Source organism: Geotrypetes seraphini, chromosome 17 (genome assembly GCF_902459505.1).
Source record: "Geotrypetes seraphini chromosome 17, aGeoSer1.1, whole genome shotgun sequence".
NCBI lineage: Eukaryota > Metazoa > Chordata > Amphibia > Gymnophiona > Dermophiidae > Geotrypetes > Geotrypetes seraphini.
The window spans coordinates 26,862,815-26,879,463 of record NC_047100.1 but is presented as its reverse complement, the minus strand read 5'-3'; the positions used below and the strand labels follow the sequence as shown (position 1 = coordinate 26,879,463).

Here is a 16,649-nt window from a genome sequence, read left to right as displayed (position 1 = left end):
AACTATGGCAAATTGCAACCTATTAACTGTATATTATGTATGTTAAGCAAAAAAACAATATCCAACCAATGTGCAGCACACAGTCGGAAGACAAACTAAAGAAAGAGCTGCAGATGTGATGAATTAATCTTTATTGAAAAACAATGTAGCATTCAAAAAATGAAAATGAAAATATAAAAACATAAAAATTTTAAAAAATGTGTGGTTCTTACACTAGAGAACCACACATTTTTTTAAAATTTTAATTATGTATGTTATCCTGTACCCTGTTCTGAGCTGTTTGGGGAAGAAGGGATAGAAATCTAACTATCTGTCTGTACCATCTGTGCGGGAGTTAACGCTTTCCTCTTCCAGAAACAGTGGCTTTCACTGCATCAGCCCCTGGGAGTGGAATAATCTTCCAGGATACATTCACCTGCAGCAAAATGTTCAGAACTTTAGGGAAACTGCTGAAAAGATATCTGTTCTGTAAAATGAAATATAGGGTCAGAGTTTGGCTGAGGGAGAAGGAGTGATGACTCTTGAGTGCTGGTCACGGAGGTGTTCGATGGTCTGGTTTGTTTTATTTGGTTTATTGATGTCTGTTATTACGGCATCTTGTATGACTTATGGAATTTTATATTTTGATGTAAAGATATCCGTCGTTGATGCGACATGTATGTTATATGTAATTTGATGTGATATGTAAGTATGTAATTTGTTCTAATGTGTCTTTGAAGTGTTTTGTACGATAAATGTAAATCTTTTATTTTGTATGTTAATATGTAATTCGCCCTGGATAAGGGTGGGTGAAATGCTGAAAACTCAATTATTTGCCAATGCCTTCTTATGCTAAGGTATATTTCAGTTGATAATCAATAATAATAATAATAATAATAACAGCTTATATACCGCAGGACCGTGAAGTTCTATGCAGTTTACAAAGATTAAAGATGGCACAAATTGAATGAACTTAACAGAGGTGAAAGATAGAAGTTAACAATTCAAGGGTGTTGAAGAGAAAGATTGTACGGGTCAGTTGTCTAGATATTTCAGGAACAGATATGTTTTTAGGCGTTTCCTAAATTCCCCATAAGTGGAAGGTGTGAGCAATTGTTCTAGATCTTCACCCCATAATGCTGCTTGGTGTGAGAGAAGGTATTGGTGGTGTCTTTTGAGCTTACATCCTCTAACTGGAGGGGAAACGAAGTTCAAGTGTGTGCTTCTCCTATGTTTGTTGGCCTTTTAGAATTTTTTTGACAGCAATGTATGATTTAAAGCTTGCTTGTATTTCTGAATTGATTGAATTTACGCTCTATCGCTGATATAACAGGGACAATTAATGATGTTAGTTAGACATGTCTATGTTATATGTGATAATCGTAGGGAAACAGGATTTTATGTATGTGATATGGAAACCGCATAGTTGTATGCGGTGTCTAAATTTTTTAATAACTAACTAAGGCCCAAACTCTGTAACCAACGCCTAAGTTAGGCATCTATTTCGGAGTCGCCCAACTAGATAGGCGCCTATCTAAATTGAATAACAAGCTCAATTAGGCTTTTTAATCAGCACTGATTGAAACATAGGCGCCTATCAAGAAAGCGCAAATCTATAACAAGGCGCCTCTAAAAATTTAGGTGGCCTTCAAAAAACTGGGCGCTATGCATGTTAGGCGTGGGCATGGCTCCATGTTAGGTGCCTTCTTACAGAATCACTGCTCTTAAGTGTGCTTAAGTGTTCGCATGGGCACCTAACTTTTAGTTGTGCCTAGAGCTGGCCTATTTATTGGGCGCCTCCAAAATAGGTGCCGCTCAGCTCGATTCACTAAACAGCACCCAGTTTTACTTGAATTGCGCTGAACAGTGCCTAAGTAGGCGCCTATCTTTTGGGCGCTTCTTATAGAATTTCCTCTTAAATATCTGTAAAGTAGGCATGGTTAGGGGTGGAGAATAGACGTAGTTGACTTAGGCATGGCTAAGTGTTCGTGTTAGGCACCAGTAAATTAGGCCAGGAAAACCGTGGCCTAATATAACGGCGGCTACAACTAGGATGCCCAGCATTGCCCAAACCTGCTTAGGTGCCACTGGGCATGATTCTATAAATGGCGCCACACAGTTGATTGACAACTGCACCAACCAGCGCCTACAAGGGCCTGATTCTATAAATGATGCCCATCATATTGCCAGAATTTATTGTTTATTATCGTGAGCTTCTACACCGCTACTAATGACTGGGATGTCAATTCGGAGCGGTTGGCATGAGCTAGAACGGCTGACAACTAGCATCCGAGAGTGCGCACTATGCCTGGAGTTTATGGAGTCTTAGCTTGCCTCAGAAAAAGATAACCTCTTGCTTAAATTCCTCTGATTTTTCTTTTTTGAAATCACTGTGTACTTTCCAGCATGCATTTTGCAGCTGCTTCAGTGCAGGTGCTGAGCTTGTGGGCACTTTGTACTTACGGTGCATGCATAAGCCTAGGGGGGGTGAAAACATTTTTCTTGAAAGGCAGGAGAGGGTGCAGCCGAGAATATAACTGGCACCTCTGGTTTATGTTGAAAACCATTTTGAGAAGAATCGCAGCATGAGAAACTTACCCAGGAAGTGAGTTTGGGTTAGTGGAATGCTCGGTTGTCTTCATCTATATTTGCATACACATGACCAAAGAAGTCGATAACCAACCGTGCTTATCCGCTCAACCCTTTCTGACTTTAGGTGCAACTTTTTAAATTGGTCTCTTATTTTCCTAACGCCTGTTACTCTGTCTTATTTGTCTATAGGTCTCATCTTTGCTTACACCATATGCTGTCTGTTAAAATGTCCTATTGCATATTGGGTTGACTTGTAATGTAGCCTCCTATGCCATACCTTGTATTGTTTGAATATTTTTACTGCTGTAATTTATCTATTGCCTATGCTTGACTTAATCTTGAGGTACACTGCCTTGAGTGGATTTGTTCAAAAACACAGTGGATAAATAAATACAAGTAAATAAATCTTAGTACTTCTCTTACAGAAGTCTCTTGTCTCAGTTTTGCTTTTGCACCTGCCTTGGTCTTGGTGAGCATGAACTCTTAAAGCAAGGAGCGTGTGATAGAGGGCAAAAGTGAAAGAAGAAATCGGAGAGCAGTCTGGGATGATGACAATAAAAAAATGGTCAAGATCTGGAAACAGGAAAACTGACACACTGTAGATGGCTCTTGTTATATCGTTCATGGACCCTTAGAACATAAGAATAGCTGGGTCTGGGTCAGACCAATGGTCTATCAAGCCCAGTAGCCCGTTCTCACGGTGGCCAATCCAGCAATGTTAGGAAAATCTTCACGGAGAGTGTGGTATATGCCTGGAATGACCTCCCAAGGGAAGTGGTGGAGAGGAAAACGGTGAAGGAACTCAAAAAAGGGTGGGATAAAAATAGAGGATCTCTAATTAGAAAGCGAAGGATGTAAAGTAAAGAGCTAAGGCTGGTATTGGACAGACCTACATGGTCTGTGTCCCATATATGGTGATTCGATGTAGGATGGGCATCAATGGGAACTCCACTAATATGGACCATGAGGATGTTACTGGTCAGACTTTACAGTAGATATCCTGCAAACAACTGGTTGGAGTGAGCCTGGACGGCAACTTCAGCATTTGAAACCTAGGACAATACCAGACTTTACAGTCTACGGCCCAGAAGTATCAAATAAGAGACAAGTTAATCAAATCATGTATTTTTAATGGGTATAACTAATGGGCAGACTGGATGGACCGTTCAGGTCTTTATCTGCCGTCATTTACTATGTTACTTTTTTACCCAGCTCACCTAGTCCATTAATTAACAATGTCGGTCCTCAGTTCACCAGGGCTTCTCCCCAAATCTTGCGATTACAGAGATTTAATCTGGCCACTAGATATCGCCGTTGCACAGTGACTGAGAGCTCTACCCCCTGGGACTGTGAATACCGTCTCTCCAAAATCCTTGGCATTGGACCATCATGCGGAATTAAAATATTTCCGCCTCCAAACGGCAGTATGAGCTAGTGAGCCGGCCGTGAATTTTGAAGTTCTAGGATTCTTAGAGGAACTTGGTATGAAAATCAAAAATGCAAATTTGTGCAAAAGCAAGAACGAATCGGGCTCTGTAGTGGGATCTGGTGGTTCAGGGTAGTCTAGAACGGGAGAGCTTGTGGCTCTTGTAGCATAGAAGTGAAGCTTGTTTCTACATGATATATCACTTTGAACAGAAGTCCAAAGCTAATATTTTAATTAGAAAGGCAAGCCACATAACTAAATCAGTCTATTAAATGCTTTTTTATTTTTTCTAGTAGATAGGGGAACAGAATGGGTACATAGTTCAAGAGTGGTTTGCTATTACTGCCTGCTGAGCTTGTGAATTATGCCAGCTCTTTACACTTGTGAAAGAAAAGCGGATTAGAAGTACGATCAATGCATTATCCTATATTTCTCTTCGCATTATATTTCCTTTTTGAGAACCTTTCGAGACTAAATGGCTACTAATGACATAATTACAATTGTTTGTCACCATCGTAATGTGTGATTTCCTATCTCATCATGAAGATGTAACTTAGATAAAGGAGGAGTTTTGGCAGGAAGACAAAGTGCAGTGATTTATTAAAGACCAGATGTGGTTGTTAAAAGCTTTTCTGCAGAAGGCTCAATTGAGTGATGTGAAATGGGACCGAAATGCCTCGTACACCACGGTCGGCGGGTCTTGGTGTGAGTGACACAGTTGCTCATAAGAGCATGGCAAATTAACTGCATGCCTTATTGTTGTGTACAAATTTGTTTGAATTTAAGCAGCAGAGGGGATTAAAAAAAAAAAAAAAAAAGAGTTCAAATGACCTTTTTACCAGCTTGGTAGATGTTCTGAATAAAATAATGGCTTGCATAGCAATCCCTGTAACGCTGGATTTCAGTGCAAATAAAAATAACTCGGGGGAATATATATAGTTCCAAGTGGCGGGAAATGCCAGCATGGTAGAGAGGAAAAGTTAACATACTAGCTCAAATTAATAAGAAGCAAAATGGACATGAATTCAGTCGCCTGCTTAACATAATATCATAGTTATTAAAATTTGATAAAACGCTTATCATATATTCAAAATGTTTTGCAATAATAATAATAATAATAATAATTTATTTTCTTATATACCGCCCTACCAACAGTTCTGGGTGGCTCACAACAGAAAACTGGAACATTTCAGTTAAAAAATACAATTTCCAAAACACACAGAGCATTAAATATAACATCAGTTAAAAAAACAGCATCAACGTAAAAAAGGGGAGACTGGCAACGATAAAACGAATAAGGCATAATGTAGACTTAAATGCAAGACATAATGTAGACTTGAAATTTTACGCAAACTGAAGCAGAGGGAGGTGCAAGTGCTTAGAACTAGATGCTTAGGAAGCGTGTTTTAGGATATGATCCAGTGGCGTAGTGAGGGTGAGAAGCACCTGGATCGGGTGTTGCCACTCCACCGCCCTCATCTTCGCCCCCTGTTCCTTCCCCGATCCCCCCTGCTGTAAGCGCCCCCTTCCCTTCCCCGTACTTCTAGTTGAAGTTGTTTCTCGTGGCAGTCAACAATGTGCTCCTCGCGACCCCGTCAGCTCTCCCTCCTGACTTCACCTCTTATGCGCGGCACCCAGAAGTGATGACCGTGAGAAAACTTGGCTATTTTCAAAAACATAAATTTCTGCTTCCCCCCACCACCAACTCCCACTGTACTTCCCTTTTAATTTTTGTAAACCGTGTCGAGCTCTATATTTATAGAGAAGATGCGGTATACAAGCTTAAGGTTTAGTTTAGTCGATGAGGCCATGAGCACATTGTTGACCGCCGCAAGCAACAATTTCAACTAGAGGGAAGGGGGCACATACTTGGCGAGGGTAGGAGTGAAGAGGCAGGGTCAGAGAGGAGGAGGCGGAGAGAATGAGGGGTGCTAGCGTCCTCACCAACATGGCGCCTGAAGAGGACCACCCCCCTCACCCAACCCCTTACTACGCCACTGGATTCATCTACTTGGAGACTAATAAAAGAAATATTTATTTATTTGGATGTATTAACTGCCTTTTCATGAACAGATTCATCCAGAGTGGTTTACAATTCATTTATTTAAAATGTTTATATCCTGCATATCCAAAAATCTGTGTGGCTTATGGAGGGACCCCCCCCCCCCCACACACACATAAAATAAACAAACACACCCTAACATTAAAATACTAAACACACCACACTTAAGCTTTCTCAAAATATACAATCTTACATGCTAAAATAAACCTAAATAATAATCAAATTCTTCAAAACATATAGATAAAACAAGAATAATAAATATTAAAACCCCTCACAGATTTAAAAAGGCCTTCTGAAAGAAGTAAGCCTTCAAACATTTACGGAAAAGTAAAAAAGAAGGGATTTGGCAGTTTCTGGAAGGGCTTTCCATAGCCGGAGACCCACCGCAGCAAAAACCCTGGAATGAATAGTTGCCTTAACTATGGTCCATATAGATCAGGGATCTCAAAGTCTCTCCTTGAGGGCCGCAATCCAGTTGGGTTTTCAGGATTTTTCCCAATGAATATGCATTGAAAGCAGTGCATGCAAATAGATCTCATGCATATTCATTGGGGAAATCCTGAAAACCCAACTGGATTGCGGCCCTCAAGGGAGGGACTTTGAGACCCCTGATATAGATGTTCCATCAACAGTTGCTGAGATTGCGAACACAAGGATTGAGATGGCACATATAAAGCAAGTAGCCACTACGTTCGGTAAAGCATGGTGCGGGGCCTTGTACATGAACACCAAAATTTTAAACTGGACCCTTCAAGACACTGGCAGCCAGTGTTGTTCAGCCAATAAAGGGGAAACATGTTCCCTAATTGAGGTACTTCCAGTCACCCTTGCCGCAGCATTCTGAGCTATACTTCTCCCTCCGTATTCGCTGAATTCACAGAAAAACCATGAATAACTTCTTCATGTGTTATTTGCTGTTTTCTATTATAAACCATCATGAATATAGTGAAACCGCGAATAACATGGTGGGAGACCTGGTCTGTTCCTGAAGAAGAGGCAAAACACGGTGAAGAAAGTGCTGGGAATCGGCGATTTTTCTCTGTAAACACTTGGAATCAGCGATTTCTCTATGCAAGCTGATGTCATTTTGGGGGAGGATCCAGCAAGCTAAAAACCGTGAATACTTGAAACCGCAATTACGGAGGGAGAAGTGTACTTGCAATACATTGAACAATAATAATGTACTTGACTATTTTCCCTACCTGTCCTGGCAGACTTATAATCTGCGGTACCTGGGGCGATTTTATATATTCATTTTTATACCCCAACCTTCCCTAGGAGCCCAGAACAGGTTACAAGGATACATACACAAAGTTTTCAGGAATAGAGATATGCACATTACAGAGTCAATAACATGCTACAGGATCAAAACATAAAACTATAGGATCAATAACTTACAACTTATAGTGAAGGTGACTAAGAACACACGCTTTGCAGAATGTAAGAAAATAAATCATAGTCACGAATGGGTATTAGCATAACTGCAGCGAACGGCAGAAGAACTGGTTGGCGGGCTCAGTTGTTCCGAGGGAAGGTACGTTGAAGCGAGGTCTGTCAAAGTTTGAGGCCAGAATTGATCCAGTCCATGAAAAGAAGCGTCTTTACTGCTTTCCGGAAGATCAGTAGGTTATTAATTGCCCTAATGGCAGGAGGGAGTTAATTCCATAATTTAGGTATGCTACAGGAATATGGATCTCTTTCGGACTGTCTCCCGGCGGAGGCTGTTTGCTGGAGGGCTGGGAAGCAATAGAGGGTTAAATGACTTGCTCAAAGTCACAAGGAGCAGGCTGGGAACGAACTCGCAACCTCGGGGTGCTGAGACAAGAGCTCTAACCACTAGGCCACTCGGCTATTCAAGAGTGTTTAGACTGGCGTGTAACATATTCTTTCATCATCTAAGAAGATGAAGAGTGTCAAATGGGCCATGATTAAATTTATAATGAGGAGGTTTGGGGGGTGATACCTGTTAGATCTGTGCATTGAGTTCTTAGCTTCATTTATACGCAGGCCTCATTGTGCCTTTTTGGCCTCTTTAAAGTTTCTTTACTGATGACGGTCACCTATAAAAGTGGCACAGGAAGAGAACAAAATGTCAGTATGAAATGCCTGCCCACACTTCGGTTGCAAGCCTGTTGAACATTATTCAGCCTGATTGCAGCTTTCCCTGCTGTTATAACCTTTGACATGTATCTAAAAAGCTCTTTTCTAATGGCAAAAGACAACTAAGTTTGCCATAGCCATCCATAAAGCATCAGCTGAAATGCAGAATCACAGTGTGAAAAAGAAATAGCAAGCCCCTTTTCTCAGTAATACAGCAGTGGTCACATAGTAACATAGTAAATGACAGTAGATAAAGACCTGAACGGTCCATCCAGTCTGCACTGCAATTACATGCATTACAATGTCATGATTAAATTGTCTTTTTTTCTTTTCTTTGTTTCTTCTGGGCCACAGACCTTAGAAGGCCACCTGGTACTGTCCTTAGGTTGAAGCTCACTCCAGCCTATCCAAACCGTCTCCTTTGCTGGATTCGGACCGTGAAAGTTTGCCCGTTTATATTCTAGTTGGAGACCCTCTGCGTTCATCCCGTGCTTTTTGGTTTTTTTTAATTCTGTCACCATTTTCCTCTCCACCACCTCCCTGGGGAGGGCATTCCAGACATCCACCACCCTTTCTGTTAAAAATAATTTCCTAACATTACTCCTAAGTCTGCCAACCCACAACCTCAATTCATGTCATCTAGTTTTACCAATATCCCTTCTCCAGAAAAGATTTGGTCCTATGATCATATCTTTCAAATACTTAAACCCTCTCTTTTCAAGCTGGCAAATGGAATGATTGCCTTACCACCCTCATCTCTCTTGCCCCATCCTACCTATCCTTCAGAAAATCTCTCAAAGCTTACCTCTGATAAATTTCTCTAACCCCATCCTTCCTTCCTTTCCTCTCCTTCCTCACCTTTATACCTCTTCTTCCCCAGATCTTACTATCCTCATCCTGCACTCCCTTGTAACTGTATATATTCCTTTCTCTCCTCTCTTCATCCTTCCAAAGTATTTTAGATCAATGTAGTCTTGTTAGAATGTTTATTTCTTATTTTTCCTCTATCTCTATTTTTCACTTCTTTGTTATTCTCCAGGTACTTTGGTTAAATTGTGAGCCTTCGGGACAGTAAGGGAATTTCTAAGTACCTATCTTACTTTTTAATTTTAACTGTTACTGTTACTGGTTACTTTACCGTGGTTAATCAGACTCTGCATCTTCGCTTTAAATGTACAGTCTCTTCTCCTGTAAACCGCTCTGAACTGTTTTGTGGTATACAAAAATAAAGTTGTTATTATTATTATTATTAAATGTCTGTATCATGTCACCCCTGTCCTTCTTCTCCTCCAGAGTATACATGTTGAGGTCCTCTAGTCTCTTCTCATGCTTCTTTTGGCTCAGACCCCCCCCTATCATTTTTGTCATTGTCCTCTGGACTGCTTCAAGTCGTCTTTATATCCTTGGCCAGATTCGGCCTCCAAAACTGAACACGATATTCCCAAGTGGGGCCTCGCCAACGATCTGTAGAAGGGCATCTACACCACCTTTCTTCTGCTGGTAGCATCCTTCCCAAGTATAGCTTTCCCAAATGGAAAATCCCAGGCCCACCCCATTCCGGCCGGCTACGCCCCGTTCTGCCACTCTCAACCTGCACTAGCGACATCAGACGGCGATCGCGCATTCGCTGGCTTGATGCGATGATGTCACACGCATGTGCGAATGCCATCCCGATGTCACTCGTTGCCAGAAGCTTTTCAAAACCCAGACAAAGTGCCGGGGTTCGAAAAGCTGCCCAGATGTCCGGGGAAATCTGGTAACCCTACCCATGTATAACTTGCACTTTCATACAATATTCACTACATACTCCTTCATTGCTGTCATAGTCCTATACCCCACAATGCTCTACAGCACCTTAACACGGAAAAGCATCGCTAGTGGCACTGGGTGGTGGGTCTCGTAGTAGGGCGTCTCCATCAATTATTCATAAAATAGGCTGTCTTTTCTGGGGCCACTTATTTTTTGGCTCCCATTACTCTCTCAGAAGACTTCATATCACATTAGTGACATGCGTACATTACCTCCAACATTTGACATTGCCTTGAAGATTCTCACGACTCCTGATGTTTTGGCCAAAACATGTACATGTCGAGTCATTGAGTTATTGGATGAATAATAAAAACCATTGAGTCATTGGATGAATAAAAGGACATTTATGCAATAAAATTGTGTCCACCAGTCTTGTTTTGGACAATTCCACTCTTTATTTTGTGTTTGAGTTTGTGGATTTGGTTCCCCTGTTCCATACTCAGGGTCTCATGGTAGGGCGTCCCCATCAATTATTCATAAAATAGGCCGTATTTTCTGGGGCCACTTATTTATTTCTTAATGAATGCCAGGATACCTTTTGGCTCCCATTACTCTCTCAGAAGACTCCATATCACATTAGTGACATGCGTACATTACCTCCAACATTTGACATTGCCTTGAAGATTCTCACGACTCCTGATGTTTTGGCCAAAACATGTACATGTCGAGTCATTGAGTTATTGGATGAATAGTAAAAACCATTGAGTCATTGGATGAATAAAAGGACATTTATGTAATAAAATTGTGTCCACCAGTCTTGTTTTGGACAATTCCACTCTTTAGTTTGAGTTTGTGGATTTGGTTCCCCTTTTCCATACTCTGGGTCTCATGGTAGGGCGTCCCCATCAATTATTCATAAAATAGGCCGTATTTTCTGGGGCCACTTATTTATTTATTTCTAAAATTTATATCCCGCCTAATTAACTAGGCAAGCAACAAAATACATACATAAAATTAGTCTGTGTTTACATGCAAACAGTAAACTACACATATTTGTCTATACGCCAGGGGATTTATCTAGACTGGTGAGAATGCCAGAACCGCAGAGGGCTCTGTGCAAATAGGTGGCTCAGCTAGCACAGGGCTGCCAGCATCGGGGAAGAGAAAAGACAGGCCCGGTTCCATAGGGCTGCCAGTGGCAGTAGAAAACAGTTTGGTTTTCTGATCCCCTCACCCGCAAGCTGGCTGCTTCTCTGCCCCAGCGCAGCCTACGTGATAGCGAAGGGCTAGTAGAGAGCATTTCTAGGCATTGTACTGCTGTCCTGTTCGCTGTAGTCGATTGTGCTTAGTTGCTCTGGGAGATGGGGGAAAACATCAGTTTGGTCGGAAGCACATCACCACTTCTATCACCGCTACGAGGTTGAAAACTGCTGGTTCTGAGGAGAAAGCAAATGGGGCAGGGGAGACAGAGGGGGGAAGGAAATGGGGGGGGAAGGAAATGAGCACAGGAAGAGAGATGGGTGCAGTGAGGAAATGAAGCTCTACTACAGCATAGAGATGGCTTTGTTGCTTTCATCTCTACCAATCTTACTATAAGCTTGGAATCTTGCTCATCTCATTCATAATCCCTGTGAACTAAGTAACTGAGGCCTATTGAAAGCTTCTATCACCAGCTGAAAGTCCCGCTCTGTACCAGGATCAGTCTTGAAAATAAACCTGCTATCTATACGCCAGGGGATATATCTGCACACTGAATGTCGAATGCTTCCCTCTCTGGTTCTACATCTCTTCAAAAGGTTAATGATTCTTAAAAAAAGGGAGAAGGTGTTTCAGTCTCCAAAACGAACCCAAACAGACATGGTGGACCCTTTTAAATGGCTACCAAGCTGTCATATGTTCAATCTGACTTCCCAATAGAGATCTAGCACAAGTATTCCCACCACAGGGTCCTTAATATTTTTAGTTATTTTCTCTCTCTCCTACTCATGGCATCATTACTATCCTCTTCTCCCCCCCATGTCATTACTTCCCTTCTCTCTCTCTCCATCCCCCCAACATTATCACCATTCTCTCCCCATCCTACTAGAATCATCATACCACTTGCTTTCTTCCTACTGGATTGCTTCCTACTGGTGAGAGGAATTGGAAAGCAATGCTTTTTAGTACTTCTGCGGCTGCTTCTGTTGGTTTCTCTTTGAAGTTCCAATCATGCAAGGCCTATGTTTTGTTAGCCACTCCCCCAAATCTGCATGATTCCAACTTCAGAGAGGGGGAGGTTATTGGATAGTGTTGCTCACTGTCTCCCTCTGCTGGAGGCCGTTAACATTGAGGTGGCAGAAAAGAGAGCTTAAGACTTTACAGCTGCTTTGTCTCTTCAAGCAGTGCAAATTTTCATGCACACGTGAGGTCATCTTGTGGCCAATAGCTGGGAACCTCTGATGTAGCTTGCTATGGGTTATGACTGACACACTCGTATTTAGCTGAGGGTCATCATATAATATATTAGATATATTCCTTCCAGATTGTTACCATCATCCCTGGGAAATACCAGGCACACAGCAATCTGCTTTCCAGCCTTCTCCAAAGCGAGTTAAGTGATTTTGAGCCAGAGGAGTAAACCTAAAAGTATAAATCTGAATCTGTTTTTACACATTGGTGTCATTATGATCCTGAGATGAGCACGTGGAGGTGAAATTGAGAATTCTAGACACTGTTTTGCTAAGTTGTAAGCACGGTGACCTCCAGAGACCTTATCTGAGACATCACATCACATGGAAACCGGTCAACAAATATTGTGATAAACTTCTGCTGATTATAAAACCTTAATATGAGACATTTTGGAATGTCTTATTCTATGTATGAGTCATATGTTTTCACACCAAGCCCAATCTCTTATGAATATCTGTCTACTTAGAGGGGTTTTCAGAATTTAAACATTAAACACATAATCTATGCATCGGAATGATTCATATTCAAATCTACGTTTACATTATACTTAAAATGCATGTAGGCAAAATATTTCACTGTTCTGGTCCTGATTAGAATTGCTGCTTTTTTGTGTGTGTGTGGTGATTAAAATAGGTAGCAGAAATTTCTGTTTCGGATTGTCTTGATCCTTTTATTTATCTTTTTGTGCAACATGTTCGTTGGGCAAGACTCTCTTGTCTATACCCCTCTCCTCTGCGGCCCTTCTGCCTTGCCGCACCGCATGCCTGGAGCAACCTGCCTGAATTGGCGCATCGAGTTCCATCTGGCAGTATTAAAATCCAGGCTGAAAACCTACTTTTTCGAAGCGTTTAATCCCTAACCCTACCAACTAGTAAAGCACCATATTTCTTTATTATTTCCTCTGTAGTCATCGACCCTCTCTACCCCTTCATCCCTTTGTATTTCCCTACCTGAGCAGCTTATATTGATTCACCATTTTGACCACTGTGTTTGTCATAATTAGATTGTAAGCTCTTTTGAGCAGGGACCGTTTAATGCGTGTTTAATGTGCAGCACTGCATTATAAAAATAATAAATAGTGGTAGTAGAGAGAGAGAGAGTGAGGATAGATAGATTAATAGGCAAAATATATAATGCTGTAATCCCATAAGGTCTATTTCCAAGTGCTTTGCCTTGCAGGGTGATAGGGAACAAAAGATTAAGACAAGCTGAGGATAGGTGAAAAGTTGACCTTATAGCTCCTACAGTACGTAAGCCATTGTGCTGTATACAAACAGATTCAGTGTATGCTAACGATCAGTGGTGTGGTAAAGGGGGGTGGGGAGGCGGACCACCCTGGGTGCCATATTGGTAGGGGCGCCGATACCTCTCTGCCCAGCACGCCATGTTCACGCTCCCCCGGTACTACTTTAAATCTTCTCCAGCGCGAGCAGCTTCTCAGGTCTGCTGCTCGCGCCAGCCTGGCTCCCCTCTGAAATCACTTCCTGGTCGCAGGGCCAGGAAGTGATGTCAGAGGGAAAGCCAACGCAGGTGCAAGCAGCAGGCAGGAGAAGCTGCTCGCGCTGGCGAAAATTTAAAGAGGTACAGGGGGGGAGGGAGGGTGCAAGTGTGGCATAGGGGTGGAGAGGAGGGCATGGGGGCGCCACTTCCCTGGGCGTCTCCTACCTTTGCTAGAGCCACCGCTAACGATTAGTGTGGGCAACATGCCAAGAAGCCCATAGTTGTAAAATGATCGCTTTAGCAGTGGGCGCTTGCTAAATCCATCGGTGCACCTTAAAAGGACCCCAGTGTTTGTGGCGGGTGCGAAATAGGATAATTTTGGGGAGCAGGTTATTAAGAGAGAGTCACTTTTCAAGATTTTGCGTTAACAAGTTGTGGCAGACTGGATGGTGCAAGGTGAAAATTAAACTGGTTTTTAGTCAGTGGTCAGCGTGGGGACTGTAAACAAACGGAAATGCCAGCCTCGTGCTGGGAAAAAAAATTGTCTTCCCAATTTTTTTTTTTCTTGCCTAGGTGCTGTATTTCTGGAAACGTAGCCCGCTCGTAGTGAAACAGGTGGCTTTAAAGGCTGGCTTTTGCTGTTGCTTTAATCATAGTTCAGTTACCATGGAGAAATGTGCACGTTGGCATTCATACACAGAAGTGAAATTTATGCCGCACAGATAATCTCCTAAATTTAGCACATGACTTAAGATTACCACTTCCTCTAATAATAATAATAATAAAAAGAAAGCTAGAGAGAGTGAGTAATAACACTGTGCCAGTGTCTACCTGAAGCATCTCTCTGTGTTAAAATAGTTTTAGGAAATCTGAAAGCATATTGGCTTTTTATTTCTCTCTTGCCCCATACTGTATGATAAACCTGACCTGCTGCAGCCATTGGACAATTGCAGCCTATCCCGTTGGCATGCCTTCGTAGTGGTCTGGCGGTTACCGATGCGGCAGAGCCTACAAGAGACCTGCCGAAATGGCAGTCCATGGCCGTTCATAATGATTCACTGAAATATATTTAGAAGGATCTTTTATTTTTTGAAGGAAAACCATAAGATTGCTTTACAAGAGCAGAATCCCGATGCAGCCGTTCACCAAAGCTTTTTAAATTAGATATTGGGGTGGGGAGGGGAGGAGGAAGGAATCGCGAACAGGTACAGGGGTGGTTCTTACGGCTCTTTACTGTCCGTCAGCTGGGATAATAGCTTTATTGCTAATTCAGCTGTGTCATCTGCTCTGTGGAATTGAATAACTATAAAATAACATGCCTGCCATTTGTTTTATGAGTTCCTCGGAGATGGTTCAAAGTTTTTCAAGGACAAATGCAGGAGAGGCACTGTGATTCCAACACGAGGTCCCCCAGCGCAGAGAGCGACAGATCCCTTTCAGCACCAGCTGTTCTCACAGATATAGATTACTGCAGTGAAAATTTCTTAATATAATTCAGGGAGCTCTGGAGAATTCCTCAAAACCGCCGTGCCAACAAGGAGAATGTTGAATTTTTCATCAGCTGCCCAGCTCTGAGAGTTGGTGGGCAATTCCGTTCGTTCATGACCAGATGTTCAGGATAGTAAGGCGAAGCACTTCATTTGAACTTTGTGGCCTCTTTAGCATTGGCTGCGAGGGCACTGGCAGCCACCTGGCAGCAGAGAGTTTGTGGCCTGAAGAGCGAAGGGCTGGAGCCGCACCTCTGTGGCTTCCTGGTTTGCTCCAGCAACCAGACAAGGTAGGGAGTGTTGAAAGAACCGAACACAGCATCGATCACACATGACGCCTTGAATCTTGGGGGAACATCGGGACTTATTTTTTAAAAAATGTTTGGTTTAACGTGTTTTAGTCCTGAATACTTTGAGTAAATCTATTTCTGTCTGGTTTTAAAAAAGAGGAAAAGATAAATAGAGATATTACTGCAAAGGTCTTAGCTAAGTAACCAAAGGTTGTTTTTTTTTTTTGGTTTCTGTATGCGTGTGTACCTACGTGAAAAGATCGAGGCTACAATATGATACAATGATTGTAAACCATCTTTGCACTAAACCATCTTTGCACTAAAGCTCTCGCTAAAACTGGTACTTAACGTGCAGAATGCTAGCTGGAAGACAAAAAGAGGATGAAAAGGACACCACAGATGAGCCTCAAGGACAATCAATTTATTGAAAACATATAAATTATTTTTTAAAAAACCCATGTAAATATATAAATAGCTAAAAGATAAGGAAGCTGTACAGAGAATCTTTATTCCTTGGGATCCAGTACAAAAAGTACTAAAGACTGTTTGTAAAACTTTCCTTATGTTTTTGTTATTTATATATTTAAAAAAAAAATAAATTTATATGTTTTCAATAAATTGATTGTCCTCGAGGCTCACGTGTGGTGTTGTCTTGCATCGCTATACGTGCGGTTGTGCTTTCTGCATTCTTTTTTTGGCTGTGGAATGCTAACCCCGTCGTCTACGAAACTGCGCTAGCAGTTTCTAGCGTGGGGAGCCACGCTGAATGCTCCCGACGCTCATAGGCCATTCAGTGCAGCTCTCTGCGCTAAAAACCGCTAGCGCGGTTTCGTAGACGAGGGGGTAAGTAGAGTGGAAACATGACGCACGATAACACGTTTGCTAAACTTATCCTTTCCCCCCCATTGTTCTGTTTTCTGCACAGCTACAATATATGAAAGTAGTCCTGTTACGTATTATTAGTTTTCAATTTGCTGTTCCTAAGTTCACCTCATTTATTGTATTTGGTTTTGTTTTGTTTTTAATCTTTATTGATTTTCAAACTTTGACAGTGCAATACAATTAATTGAACATAA

The 16,649-nt window shown here is 41.8% G+C and overlaps 1 protein-coding gene across 6 annotated transcripts in view; it reads left to right on the top strand.

The window, feature by feature from the left end:
- The window catches only part of FOXP1 (forkhead box P1), an 825,883-nt gene that overhangs the window by 218,116 nt on the left and 591,118 nt on the right, over positions 1-16,649 (top strand). The window lies entirely within an intron of this gene.